Source organism: Tupaia chinensis, unplaced genomic scaffold, assembly GCF_000334495.1.
Source record: "Tupaia chinensis unplaced genomic scaffold, TupChi_1.0 Scaffold000294_5, whole genome shotgun sequence".
Classification (NCBI taxonomy): Eukaryota; Metazoa; Chordata; class Mammalia; order Scandentia; family Tupaiidae; genus Tupaia; species Tupaia belangeri.
The window spans coordinates 1,531,799-1,545,099 of record NW_006159782.1 but is presented as its reverse complement, the minus strand read 5'-3'; the positions used below and the strand labels follow the sequence as shown (position 1 = coordinate 1,545,099).

General features: G+C 47.6%; 1 non-coding gene and 1 pseudogene across 1 annotated transcript; both read right to left on the bottom strand.

Annotated features, from left to right (window-relative positions):
* Positions 1–574: 574 nt before the first annotated feature.
* Positions 575–12,276, bottom strand: LOC102494623 (COMM domain-containing protein 6 pseudogene; annotated as a pseudogene).
* On the bottom strand, positions 11,318–11,417 carry LOC114008175 (small nucleolar RNA U13). The gene has a single exon (XR_003549738.1). It is a non-coding gene; the product is annotated as a small nucleolar RNA U13 (small nucleolar RNA).
* Positions 12,277–13,301: the final 1,025 nt, after the last annotated feature.

Sequence of the window (13,301 nt, the reverse complement as noted above, 5' to 3'; positions counted from 1 at the left end):
CATCGCCAGCCCCAGCGACCGCTGGGTGAGTCAGTGCTAGTTCCCACACGTGGCTCCATGAACTCGCAGGACTCCTGTGACAGGGCCGTGCTCCATCTGCGTCAGATTAGCCACTAGCCACACGGCTCCTGAGCGCCCAAAGGCGAAGGCGGGAGTACAATTGAGTAACTGCAGTTCTGTTAAATTCTAATTCGTCTGATCTTTAAATAGCCAGGTGGGGCGACAGCGGAGCTCTGGCCCTCCCCGAAGTGAGGATGATAATCTGCATTTTACAAGTCAGGTCTGGTATGTTGGTAACGAGGGACGTCAAGGTTCTCCCGTCACTAAGAAGGGGAAAACGGGGAGAGCAGATTGTCTCCTACGGGGTCAGCTCCAAGGAGCAAAGTCACCCCAATGGCAGTTCCCGCATGTACGCCGACAGTCACCCAAGTTCTGTCATTCATCCCGCGGGACCGGCCAACCCTGAAGACGAGGAGCAAACCTCACATACGCCCACCCTGCTCTACCACCCTGCCCCAGCTCTGGCAAGGTCTGCCAAGATGTGCCCATGAGGCGCTCGGGACACACTCCTGGATTACTGGATCTCCCTGCGGTCTGCGGTAGCCTGCAGATAATCTGGCGTCACGGGTGACTGTCCCCTGGGAGAGCAGGCTGCCCAGCCACCCTCTCTCCTAGCGAGGTCCGGAAGGGACGTATTTCCCGTCAGCCTCCCACCCTGCTGCTGGTGCGTGTGGCCGTGGGGACAGCAAATGCACCCATGGTGCTAGCGCGGCCAAGCCTTGCCGGAAGAGACACAGCCAAGGTCTAATCTGGCTAGCTAAGGTGACATGTGCCTGCTGCCGGGACTCCAGAAGGCTTGCCCCAGCTTTTCTGCAAGGCCCCACTCTGTTCCAACTGCACCCTTCCATGGTACTGGACCCAGGCCCTGGCACACAGAGGCCTGCTCCAGGGGGCGCCTCTTCCAGAGCGAGTGTATTTGCATCTCAGCTACTTTCCGGATGACAGCTGAGACATCTTTCCTGTCCCAGAGCAGAAGCTGTCAGGAAACAGGAATACGATAGATGGGGCTGGCACCATAGCGCAGCGACTCAGTACTGTACATTGGGAGCCAGCTCCCACGTGACTAACCACAGTTCAAATCTCAGCCCGGGCAGTTTGAAAAACACACCGGGCATGTGTGCATATGACCCCAAATCCTGACTGGAAGGAGAAATGGAGGAGAGAGATTGCAATGTGACCTCGCCCCACTAAAGCTACATTCTCCTTTCCTGTCTCTCTTTCTGTCCCTCTCTGGCAAGCGCACACACTCTCTGGCAATACACACACACACACATGTATGTATGTGTATATGTATGTGTGTATGTATATGTGTATGTGTAATATATGTGTATATGTATGTGTATACATATATAATTTTTTTTTTTGGAGAGGTTTGTGCTATAGGGCGCGTGTGCTCACCAGACAGACAAAGACAGATAGAGAGACAGAAAGCGAGAAATCACCCCCCAGGGGGGATGGCCACGCCGCAATCCCTTCTCCTCCATTCTCCTCTCGGGATCTTGGGCACGCACGCACACATGCCCGGTGTGAATTTAAGCCACCAGGTCCAGGACTTGAACTATGGTCAGCTACATGGGAGTCTAGCAACGTAGCCATTACGCCATCTGTTGGTCCAAAGCCAAGGTGATTTTAATGCTACTGAAACAGAACCATGACATTAACACTGTAACCAGGCTGATGACTGGGAGGAGGGAAACTCAGACTAGACTGGGCGAGGACATAGTGACCCACAGCAAAGAGCTGGAACTGGAGGCTTAAAGTAAGAACAAATAGCACTGTGGGACCAGCAGTTGGTGTAATGGCTATGTTGCTGGACTCCCATGAACTCCCATGTAGCTGACCGTGGCTTGAGTCCCGGACCCGGTGGCTTAAACTCACGCCGGGCACATGAGTGTGGGTGCCCAAGATCCCGGGAGGAGAATGGAGGAGAAGGGATTGCAGCATGGCCATCCTCCCTGGGGGGTGATTTCTCGCTTTCTGTCTCTCTCTGTCTTTCTGGCGAGCACACGCACCCTATAGCAAAAAACTCTAAAAAAAACCCGAAAGTCGGGGCTAGCAGGTGGCAACGTGGTTGTGGTGGCTGGACTCTGACATGGTTGACTACAGTTCGAGTCCTGGATCTGGCAGCTTGCTTTCTCACTTTCCTTCTCTCTCTCTGGTCAACTTCCAAAAAATAAAATAATGACAATGGATAAAATTAAATAAAATAACTCTTTAAAAAAAAGTGAAGAAAGAAGCAGACCTTATTATCTGTAAGAAACATTTTTTGTGTGTTTGGAGCAGCTCTGATACTGAGGTCTGTGTGTTCTACGTTAAGTAGCTTCCAAGTCCCCATGCCATTGAAGTCCTTGAAAACATACACCCTAGGCCAGCTGTGGCATAGTGATTAGGGCGGCTGGATCCCACTGACTGCGCGGTTCGCGTCCCAGACCCAGTGGCTTAAACTCACACTGGGTGCGTATGCATGTGTGCCAAGATCCTGAGAGGAGAATGGAGGAAAAGGGATTGTGGCATGGCCATCCACCCGGGAGGTGATTTCTCACTTTCTATCTCACTCTCTCTCTCTGGCGAGTGCACGCGCCCTATAGAAAAAAAAAAAAAAAAGGAAGAAAAATGGCAGAAATCCTTAAAAACAGACACCCTAGGCCAGCCGTGGCACGACGATTAAGGCAGCTGGATCCCACTGACTGTGTGGTTCAAGTCCTGGACCCAGTGGCTTGGAAAACACCTTGGGCGTGTGTGCATGAGTGCCCAAAATTCTAAGAGAAGACTGGAGGAGGGACTATGGTATGGCCTGTCCTCCCTGGGGGAGGATGGTTTCTCACGTTCTTTCTCTCTCTCTCTCTGTCTCTGGAGAGTGCTCGTACCCTGTAGCAAAACTTAAAAAAAAAAAAAAAAAAAAAAAAAAAAAACCAGGTTAACTTTCCAGAGACTACACAGCTGAACAAAGGAGGGACAGTACTTGGCACTGCTGTCTGCTGCAACGGCGGGAAGCTCCTCAGGGACTCACCTTGTCCTGTCGGGGTCAGCACTGGCACAATCGTCTGTGGACGGATGGAGGAACGGTTGGGTTGTGTGGAGGGCTCTGGAGGGCGGTCCTGGTAACAGGCGTTTCCCAAATGTTCTGGGTGTGAGACTAGTGGGCTCTGCCCACATAGGCCAGAGTTAGGCTCGGTGTGGTGAGGGTCCCAAAGGTGTTCATGAAAAATAACCGCACTGTCTCCTGGGAAAGGCGGGGAAGCTTGAGTAGATGCTGAAGCCAAGCCTGGAAGGAAGACAGCAAATGTCCCCCTCCAGGTGGAGGCAAGAGCACCTCCCACAGAACTGTGGTTACACTGCAGTCCCTTCTCTTCTCTTTCTCCCTCCTGCCAGGGTTTGGGGCACACAGGCACTTGCACCCAGCACGGTGTTAGTTTTGTTCTGTTTTGTTTTGGAGAAAATTATGCTAAGTATTTTAGATGTGTCAATTAATATGAACATCACAATAATATTATAGAATATATGACATGACTACTGCTTGTTATCATAAACAGTAAATGGAATAATGATTTATGAGAAGTGAGATTTTCCCTTTTTTGTTTTTTTTAGAATTATTTTAACTTTATTTATTATTATTATCATTATTATTTTCCAGTTTGATCAGAGAAAGACAGAGAGAGAGAGAGGAAGTGAGAAAGCAAGCCATCAGGTTCGAGACTTGAACCGTGGTCAGCCATGTGGGAGTCCAGCACCTTTAACCACCATGCCACTTGCCAGCCCCTTTTTTTTGTTTTTTTGAGAGATTTTTGCTATAGGGTGTGTGTGCTCGCCGGAGAGACAGAGAGACAGAAAGTGAGAAATCATCCTCTGAGGGCATGGCCATGCTGCAATCCCTTCTCCTCCATTCTCCTCTCAGGATCTTGGGCACGCACACATACTCAGCCAGGTCCAGGACTCGATGTAACCATTACACCATCTGCTGGTCCTGAGAAGTGAGATCTTCTTCTTCTTTTTAAGAATTACTTATTTAACTTTATTGATTTATTTTAATTTGACCCAGAGAAGGAGAGAGAGAGAGAAAGCGAGAAAGCAAGCTGCCAGGTCCAGGACTCAAACCATGGTCGGCCATGTGGGAATCCCACACCCTTAACCACCACGCCACCAGCCAGCTCATGGGATTTTCTTAAACATTGGTAAATGAAAGTATCGGCAGGTCAAAGAAAGGTATTGAGATATCAAAGCATATACAAAGCAAATGCCATGAGGCTGGCAGGTGGCATGATGGTTAAGGTGCTGGACTCCCACGTGGTCGACCATGGTTTGAGATCCAGACCTGCTGGCTTAAAAATCACACTGAATATGTGTGTGTGTGTGCCCCAAATCCCAGGAGGAGAATGGAGGAGAGGGGATTGCAGCATGGCTATTCCCCCTGAGGAGTGATTTCTCACTGTCACTCTGAGTGTCTCTGTCTGTCTCTCTCCAGCGAGCTCACACACACTATGACAAAAGCCTAAAAAAAAAAGGCAAGAGCCACAAAAGAGACCACAGGAAAACTGTCTCTCTACTACTTCAGACACCAGCTAGGTGGGCTGCCCACTTACAAGCAGTTCTCCAGTTTTCTGTAGACACCCACTGAGCCTCCTTTCTTTCTTTTTAAAAAATTAATTCAGTTTTGACAATCAAATCAAGTATATTACCTGCCCAATGTGTTTTTCAAGCCACAGTCAGACATGTGGGATTCCAGTTTCCCTTAATCATAGATGTGGGACTGACCCTCAGTGATTTCTAGTAAATTTACAGTTATGCAGCCATCACCACAATCCAGTTTCAGATTTCAGTTCCCGAAAAAGATCTCTTCTGCCCCAGGCCACCACTGATCTGCTTCTTGTCTCTACAAATGTGCTTTTCTTTTCTTTTCTTTTCTTTTCTTTTCTTTTCTTTCTTTCTTTTTTTTTTTTTTTTTTTTTTTTAAGGTTTTTGCTATAGGGCGCGTGTGCTTGCCAAAAAGAGAGACAGAAAGCGAGAAATCTACCCCCAGGAGGGATGGCCATGCCGCAATCCCTTCTCTTCCATTCTCCTCTTGGGATCTCGGGATCTTGGGCATGCACACACATGCACCCGGCGTGAGTTTAAGACACTGGGTCCAGGATTTGAACTGCAGTCGACTACATGGGAGTCCAGCAACATAGCCATTACGCTAACTGCTGGTCCCCAAATGTGCTTTTCACTAAAGGCAGACACAAAAAAATAGGTTGATTAGAGCTCAATTTTCTTCTCCTTTAGAGATCTTTCCTACAGGGCGTGTACACTCACTAGAGAGACAGAGACAGAAAGCAAGAAATCACTCCCCAGGGGGGTGGCCACACAGCATCCCCTTCTGCTCCACTCCGTTCTCAGGATTTTAGATATGCTCGCACACGTACCCAGCATGAGTTTCAAGCCGCCGGGTCTGGGACTCAATCCTGGTGTAGCCACGTGGGAGTCTAGCAACTTAACCAATACACTACCTGCTGGCCCAGAATTCAATTTTTTAGAAACCACTTTGAGGGACCAGCAGTTAGCATAATGGCTATGTTGCTGGACTCCCGCATAGTCGACTGTGGTTCGCGTCCTGGACCCAGTGGCTTAAAAAAACTCACGCCAGGAGCGTGTGCATGCGTGCCCAAGATCCCAAGAGGAGAACGGAGGAGAAGGGATTGTGGTGTGCCCATGCCCCCTGGGGGGTGATTTCTTGCTTTCTGTCTCTCTGTCTCTCTGTCTCTCTCTTTTTACTGGCGAGGGCACGCGCCCTATAGCAAAAACCTCTCCAAAAAAAAAAAAAAAAAACACTTTGAAAGGTCAGTAGGTGGCATAATGGTTAAGGTGCTGGACTCGCACATGGTTGACCACGATTCAAGTCTCAGACCCAGTAGTGAAAATCAGGAGAATCGAGAAGGGATTGTGTCATGGCCATCCCTCTGGGGAGGGACTTCTCACTTCTTCCTCACTGTCTCTCTCTCCAGTGAGCACATGCATCCTATGACAAAAACCTAAAAAAAAAATAGAGGTTACCACTTTGAGCTGTGGAGGTTGTCTGGAGGTTAGGATTGAAAAGGCCTCTGTCCCTATTTCCCTCCATGTTCAGATTTAAGCATCTGAAGGCCTTTCAATACCCAGTCACCTTCATACGGCCATGTTGCAATTACCACCAGATTGATTCTTTTCACGGGCAACAAACACCTAACTGGTCCAAGTGTCAGAGCAATGCCCAGTGGTACTAATCAGTGTTGTGTGGATTTATCATGGGACACTGGTGGCCTTTCTGGATTTGTCACCAGTGGGAGGAAGTGCCCTTGCAACCCAGTCTGTTGCACAAGGCTGACAGCTTGTCCTGCACCCTTCTGGGAAAGTCAGGATTGTGTTAAAGGGGTTGCTGGTCCTGGCATGTCCATCACATCATAAAGGGAGGGAGACCACAACATCGCCATAGGTGTACAAATGCTATTCCCCGTTCTCCATGAAGCAGTGAGGTGTTTATTTTATTTATTTATTTTTTTTGTAGTTGTTGTTTTGCAATTGGGTACATTTGCTGACTGGAGAGAGACAGAGAGAATGGGAAAGTGAGAAATCACTCCCAGCCAAGAGGTATGGTCATGCCACAATCCCTTCTCTTTCTCAGGATTTTGGGCACACACGCACCCAGCATGTTTTTCATGCCACTGAGTTTGGGACTCAAATGGCACAGTTGGCCAGGTGGGACTCCAGTGCCTTAACCACCAGGCCACCTGCTGGCCCAGTAAGCTTCTTTTTTTTTTTTTTTAAGATTTATTTAATTTGCATTCAATATTATTATTTTTTACTTTGACTGGAGAGAGACAAAGAGAGAGTGAGAAAGGGGAAAGCAAGAAAGCCAGCTGCCAGGCCAGTACCGAACTGCAGTCGCCCATGTGTGAGTCCAGCGCCTTCACCACCACGCCACTGTTGGCTCCCGTGAGCTCTTTTTAATGCTTGCTTTACTGACTTCAAGGTGAACCGAAATGAAGTCAGCAAGAGGCGAGCACCAGGAGAAGATGTCCATTACGCATTTGGTGACTTAACTGGGGTCAACACCGTATCATGAAAAGCCTAAGTTTCTTTGGTGCTTACAGACTGGCTTTATTAAACTTTCCTGAATTTCGATGTCCTCATTTCTAAAAAAGACTTAAGAACTCCTCCTGCCTTTTGTTTTTGCTATAAGGTGTATGTGTTCAGCAGAAAAATACAGAGAGGAAGAGAGGGAGGGAAAGTGAAAAATCACCCACAAGGGGGAACAGCCACGCTGCAATCTCTCCTTCCCCATTCTCCTTCCGGGATTTTGGGCACGCATGCGCACACACAGTCACACACACACACACACACACACACACACACACGCACACACACAGCATGTTTCTTTTCTTCTTCTTTTTTTTTTTTTTTTTTGAGAGGTTTTTGCTGTAGGGCGCGTGCGCTCTCCAGACAGAGACAGAGAGACAGAAAGCGAGAAATCACCCCCAGGGGGGATGGCCACGCTGCAATCCCTTCTCCTCCATTCTCACGCACACACGCCCGGCGTGAGTTTTAAGCTGCTGGGCCCGGGATTCGAATTGCGATCGACTACATGGGAGTCCAGCGACATAGCTATTACGCTAAGTGCTGGTCCCAAGCATGTTTTTTCTTCTTTTCTTCTTTTTTGAGACAGATTTTTGCTATAGGGCATGTGTGCTCACCAGAGAGAGAGACAAAAGGTGAGAAATCGCCCCCCAAAGGGGATGACCACACCGCAATCCCTTCTCCATTCTCCCCTTGGGATTTTGGGCATGCACACATGCACCCGGTGTGAGTTTTAAGTCGCTGGGTCTGGGACTCGAACTGCAGTCGACTATGTGGGATCCCAGTGATGTAACTGTTACACCATCTGCTGGTCCCAGCATGTTTTTCAAGCCGCTGGGTCTGGGACTCACAATCGGCCTTCTGGGATCCAGTGCTTTAACCACCATGCCACCGGGATGGCATGCTCCTCCTGCCTTTTAAGTTGGTTGTGAGGATAACTGAGGTGACACAAGGGTACAGGGTAATGAAAAACATGTAGCCCTGCAGCACCAAGCGAAGAGCACACACTTCAGGGCACTGGCTCCCCTTCCTTCCGCAGGGCCGCAGGGTCTGGAAAGCGACACCTTGTGGTAACTCTGTCAGTGTTCATGGTGATGGAGTGCCACCTAGGTACACCTCTCTGCATGTCTTAAAATATACATTCCTCAAAAATGGGTATTTGAAAAGCGCCTTCTGATTAACTTTGCACATCTGGAAATGACATCACCAAATTAACTGCCATTATTCTATGAAGGAACAATTTTGGTCCTTTTAACTAATACTTCAAAATTTCTACTTACTTTTGTCATGTTTCTTCCAATAGTTTGCTGGAAGGTAGACCTGTCAATAGGAAAGACAAAAAAAATCATTATTTATCCCTAATACCCTCAAATTAATTGTCACTCTGATAACTCGAAACAATTGGCATTTTCTGAACTTAATCAACTCTAGCCTATTAACACAGTTTTGTGTTTTTTTGTGAGAGAAAATTTTTGCTATAGGGCACGTATGCTTGCCAGAGAGACAGAGAAATCACCACCTGGGGGCATGGCAACGCCACAATCCCTTCTCCTATCTCCCCTCGGGATTTTGGGCAAGCATGCTCATGGTCTGGCGTGAGTTTTAAGCCACCAGGTCTGGGACTCAAGCTGTGGTTGACTACATGGGAGTCCCGTGACATAACCATTACGCCAACCGCTGGTCCCTCACAGTTTCTCTCCATAAAGGTCACCTCCCAGCTGGACCAGCCCAAGCTAGTCAGAAATATATATTTTTATATAATTTTTTTTTCCCGAGAGGTTTTTACTATAGGGCGCGTTCGCTTGCCAAAGAGAGACAGAGAGACAGAAAGCGAGAAATTACCCCTCAAGGGGGATGACCCCACTTCAATCCCTTCTCCTCTGTTCTCCTCTCTGGATCTTAGGCACACATGCACATGTGCCCAGCATGAGTTTAAGCCACCGGGTCCAGGACTCGAACTGTGGTCAGCTACATGGGAGTCCAGCAACATAGCCATTACGCCAACTGCTGGTCCCAGAAGTATATATTTTTTAAAGAATTGGGACCAGTAGATGGTGTAAGAGTTACGTTGCTGACTCCCACCTCGTTGACTGTAGTTTAAGTCCCAGACCTGGTGATTCAAACTCACACCAGGCATGTATGCATGTGTGCCTCAAATCCCGAGAGAATGAAGAAGGAATTGTGGCATGGCCATCCCTCGGGGAGTGATTTCTCATTTCCTGTCTCTCTTTCTCTCTCTGTCTCCAGAGAGCACTTGGACCCTATTGCAAAAAATTTCTCCAGCAAAATAAATAAATAAAAAATAACAGTGAGGCAGATTGTTGACCATGATTTTTAATCATGCCTTTATTTCTCTCTACTTGGGGGGAAAAAAGGTGTTATTTTATTTTGACAGGCTTATCATGTTGTGTTGTAGATTATCCTTCAATGAACTATTTTAATGTTTAAATTAGGTGTCACCTAATTTTTTTTTGGGGGGGAGAGGTTTTTGCTATAGAGCGCATGTGCTCGCCAGAAAGACAGAGAGAGACAGAAAGCAAAAAATCACCCTCCGGGGGAATGGCCATGCTGCAATCCCTTCTCCATTCTCCTCTCAGGATCTTGGGCATGCACACATATACGCCCGGTGTGAGTTTAAGCCACCAGGTCCGGGACGCGAACTACAGTCAACTACATGGGAGTCCAGCGATATAGCCATTATGCTAACTGCTGGTCCCTGATTTTATTTTATTACCACAAATAGCAGATTTGTAAAAAATGAATATTAATAAATAAATAGAATAACAATGAGGGACCAGCAGGTGGTGTGGTGGTTAAGGGCACCGGACCCCCACATGTTAAATAATAAAAGTAATTATTTAATGATAATAAATAATAGCAATGAAGGGCCCGTAGGCAGCCTGGAGGTTAAGGTGGCTTAGTCCTGGGGACAGCAAATGGCATAGTGGTCATGTTGCTGGACTTCCACAAGATTGACCATTGTTTGAGTCCCAGACCCGGTGGCTTCAAAATCACACCAGGCGAGTGTGTGTGCGTGCCCAAGATCCTGAGAATGGAAGAAAAGGGATTGGGGAGTGGCTATCCCCCCTGAAAGTTGATTTCTCACTTTCCCTCTTACCATCTCTGTCTTTCTGTCTGTCTCTGTGCCACCAGACTAGCGCATGCACCATAAGGCAAAAACTGCTTAAAAATTTTTAAAAAGGTGGCAAAATCCCACATGACTCAGCAGCTTGAGAATCATGCTGGAAGGGTGTACATGCCCAAAGTCTTGAAAAAGACAATGGAGGAAAGTAGAAGGACTTGCACCATGGCCATCCCCTCTTCAGGTGACTTCTCACTTTTTTTTCCCTCTCTCTCTCCAGTGAACACATACCCCCTTTAGTAGAAACTAAAGGACAAAATAGAATAAAAATTAAAACTAAAAAACCAACAAAAACGGCTGTGCCATTGTGTTATGTGTTGCTGGAATTGATTTTTGGTAGTTGGGGTTGGGCAAACAGATCCAACCAAGTATTGTGTCTTAAACTAGGAGCCAGGAACTCAGGTGATGCCATCACTGGGTGTTTGAACCTGGGAGATTTATGCTCACCTTTAGGTGTTCTGGTATTCTATTTTTTATTTTTTTTTAAAGAATTACTTATTGAGGGGAACCAGCAGTTAGCGTAATGGCTATGTCACTGGACTCCCATGTAGTCGACTGCGGTTCACGTCCCGGACCCGATAGCTTAGAACTCACGCCGGGTGCGTGTGTGTGCATGCCCAAGATCCCAAGAGAAGAATGGAGGAGAGGGATTGTGGCATGACCATCCCCTCTGGGGGGGTGATTTCTCACTTTCTGTCTCTCTGTCTCTGTCTTCTGGCGAGCACACGCGCCCTATAGCGAAAACCTCTCCAAAAAAAAAAAGAATTACTTATTGGGGCCAGCAGGTGGTGTGGTGGTTAAGACACTGGATATTCCCACATGGGTACATGGGTGACCACAGTTCAAATCCTGGATCTGCTGGCTTGCTTTCTCACTTTCCCTCTCTCGGGATCTCTCTCTAGTTGAATTAAAATAAATAAATGAATATATAAAATTAAATGAATAATTCTTTTTAAAATTACTTATTTATTTAATTTTTTGTTATTTAAAAAATTTTTTTTCTATATATGATTTATTTATTTCTTACATCAGACAAGTACAGTGCCAATGTAGTAACAATGTTTGAGAGAGGCACATCTCACATAACGGTGTGAAAAACTACTCATGCTTATGAACCACAACGGATCAGTACATACATCTTATATATATGACTCCAGGTAAGACCTTTTTTCATAAAATGCTTCCAATACCAAGACATTTTAAAACTATTGCTCTAATACATAAACTCGTGTTGCCTTCTGTTCTTTTAACTTTTCTGTTCCTTTGACATTTTTTTATGAGATATAATTCACAAACCACAAAGCACACCATTTGAAGCATTCAGTTCAGTCATGTATAGCACCTTCACAAGGTTGCACAATCATCACTAATTTCAGCTTGTTTGACTTATTTCAAAAAACTGAAAAACCGGGGGACCAGCAGTTAGCGTAATGGCTATGTCGCTGGACTCCCATGTAGTCGACCGCGGTTCGCGTCCTGGACCCGGTGGCTTAAAATTCACACTGGGCGTGTGTGCGTGCGTGCCCAAGATCCCGCCGCGTGGCCATTCCCCCGGGGGGTGATTTCTTGCTTTCTGTCTCTCTGGTGAGCGCACGCACCTTATAGTGAAAAACGTCTCCAAAAAAAAAAGAAAAACCACAGTGTAATTTCATTCAATAAATATCCTTTGATCCTTAGGCAATGTTACTGGAGAAAGTGAAGTCTGTGTTACGCATGACGACAGCAGGTTCTCGGCCAGATAACCAGCTGTGAGACAGTGTCAATAACTGCGGTGACTTCCTTGCACTGTCTGTGCAAGTGTCATTTTAAAGCACTTGTTCTTTGCTTGCTGTGAACTACCCACCACTTTTAGCACTGCCACATACGGATATTTAAGGGATCTGCAACTCTCGGAGCTCACGGCCATCCCGTTGCCACTGAAAATCTATGAGCTGGTTGGTGACCTTGGATTTAGCATCCACCGGGGGCTCCTGGGGCCCCTCCATGGAAGGCGCCCAAGTTCGTCCAGCCGAGCCCAGTGGGCCCTCCCCAAGCCCACCCCTCCGTTTTCTCTTCTTGCCGTCTGTGGTCCCTTATTTTTATTTTTTAATTTAACCAGAGGGAGAGAAAAAGGGAAAATGAGAAAGCAACCCACCAGGTCTGGAATTTGAACTGAGGTTGGCCACATGGGAGTCCAACGCCTTAACCACCATTTCACCTGCAGTGGGCAGTCTGGTATCCTAAAAATACACGATTTGTTCATTAGTAAGGATGACACTATTCCTGTCTAAATAAACTGACGCAGTTTCTTCACCTGTGAAAGAAGACAAATGCTTACAGTGCACGCACCCTAGGCAAAAACCATAAACGCACACACACACACACACACACACACACACACACCCTTACTTGGAGAGTTCCTGGTGAGGGTATCTGTAACCGGCACTCCGAATTGCTTTACAGACTTCAAACCACTACTTCCAGATTAGTTTCTAGCTCTGGTAGGTCCAGCCATTTCTATGGAGGAGGAAGGCGTGGCCTCTGCGGATGGAACGCTCCCGGTTTAACAGCTAAAGAGGGCAAAGCGCCCTCGGTACTCTACCCATCAAACGCTGCCCAGTTCTCAAAGTCTGGTTCAAGCACCCTTTCTCCTCAGTTTACTGCTGTGGGTCAAGAGTGAACCGTCATAGGTTCGCGTCCCGCCTCCGCCTCTTTGGGATTACACTCCCACTCCGCAACCCCGGCGGGAAGGAAGGGATGGCAAGGCCTCTGGGCAGTGCAGGCGCTTAAGGGCAGTTACCTCCTCACCCAGTTCCCTCTCACGCCCGCTCCTGTTCCCTCCAGCCCTGAGCTGCAATCCAGACCCCGACACTTTCAGGACTGCCCTGTGCCAGGCCCTGGGCTAATCGCTGCAGCCCAGCGCAGCTCCGCCCCCCAGTGTGAGTAACAAAGGAGGGTCTCGGGGGCCCAGCTCCTCCCGAGCCGCGGCTCCCCCGGGCCCCGCCGTCCTTCCCGTCCCCCCCCAACCCTG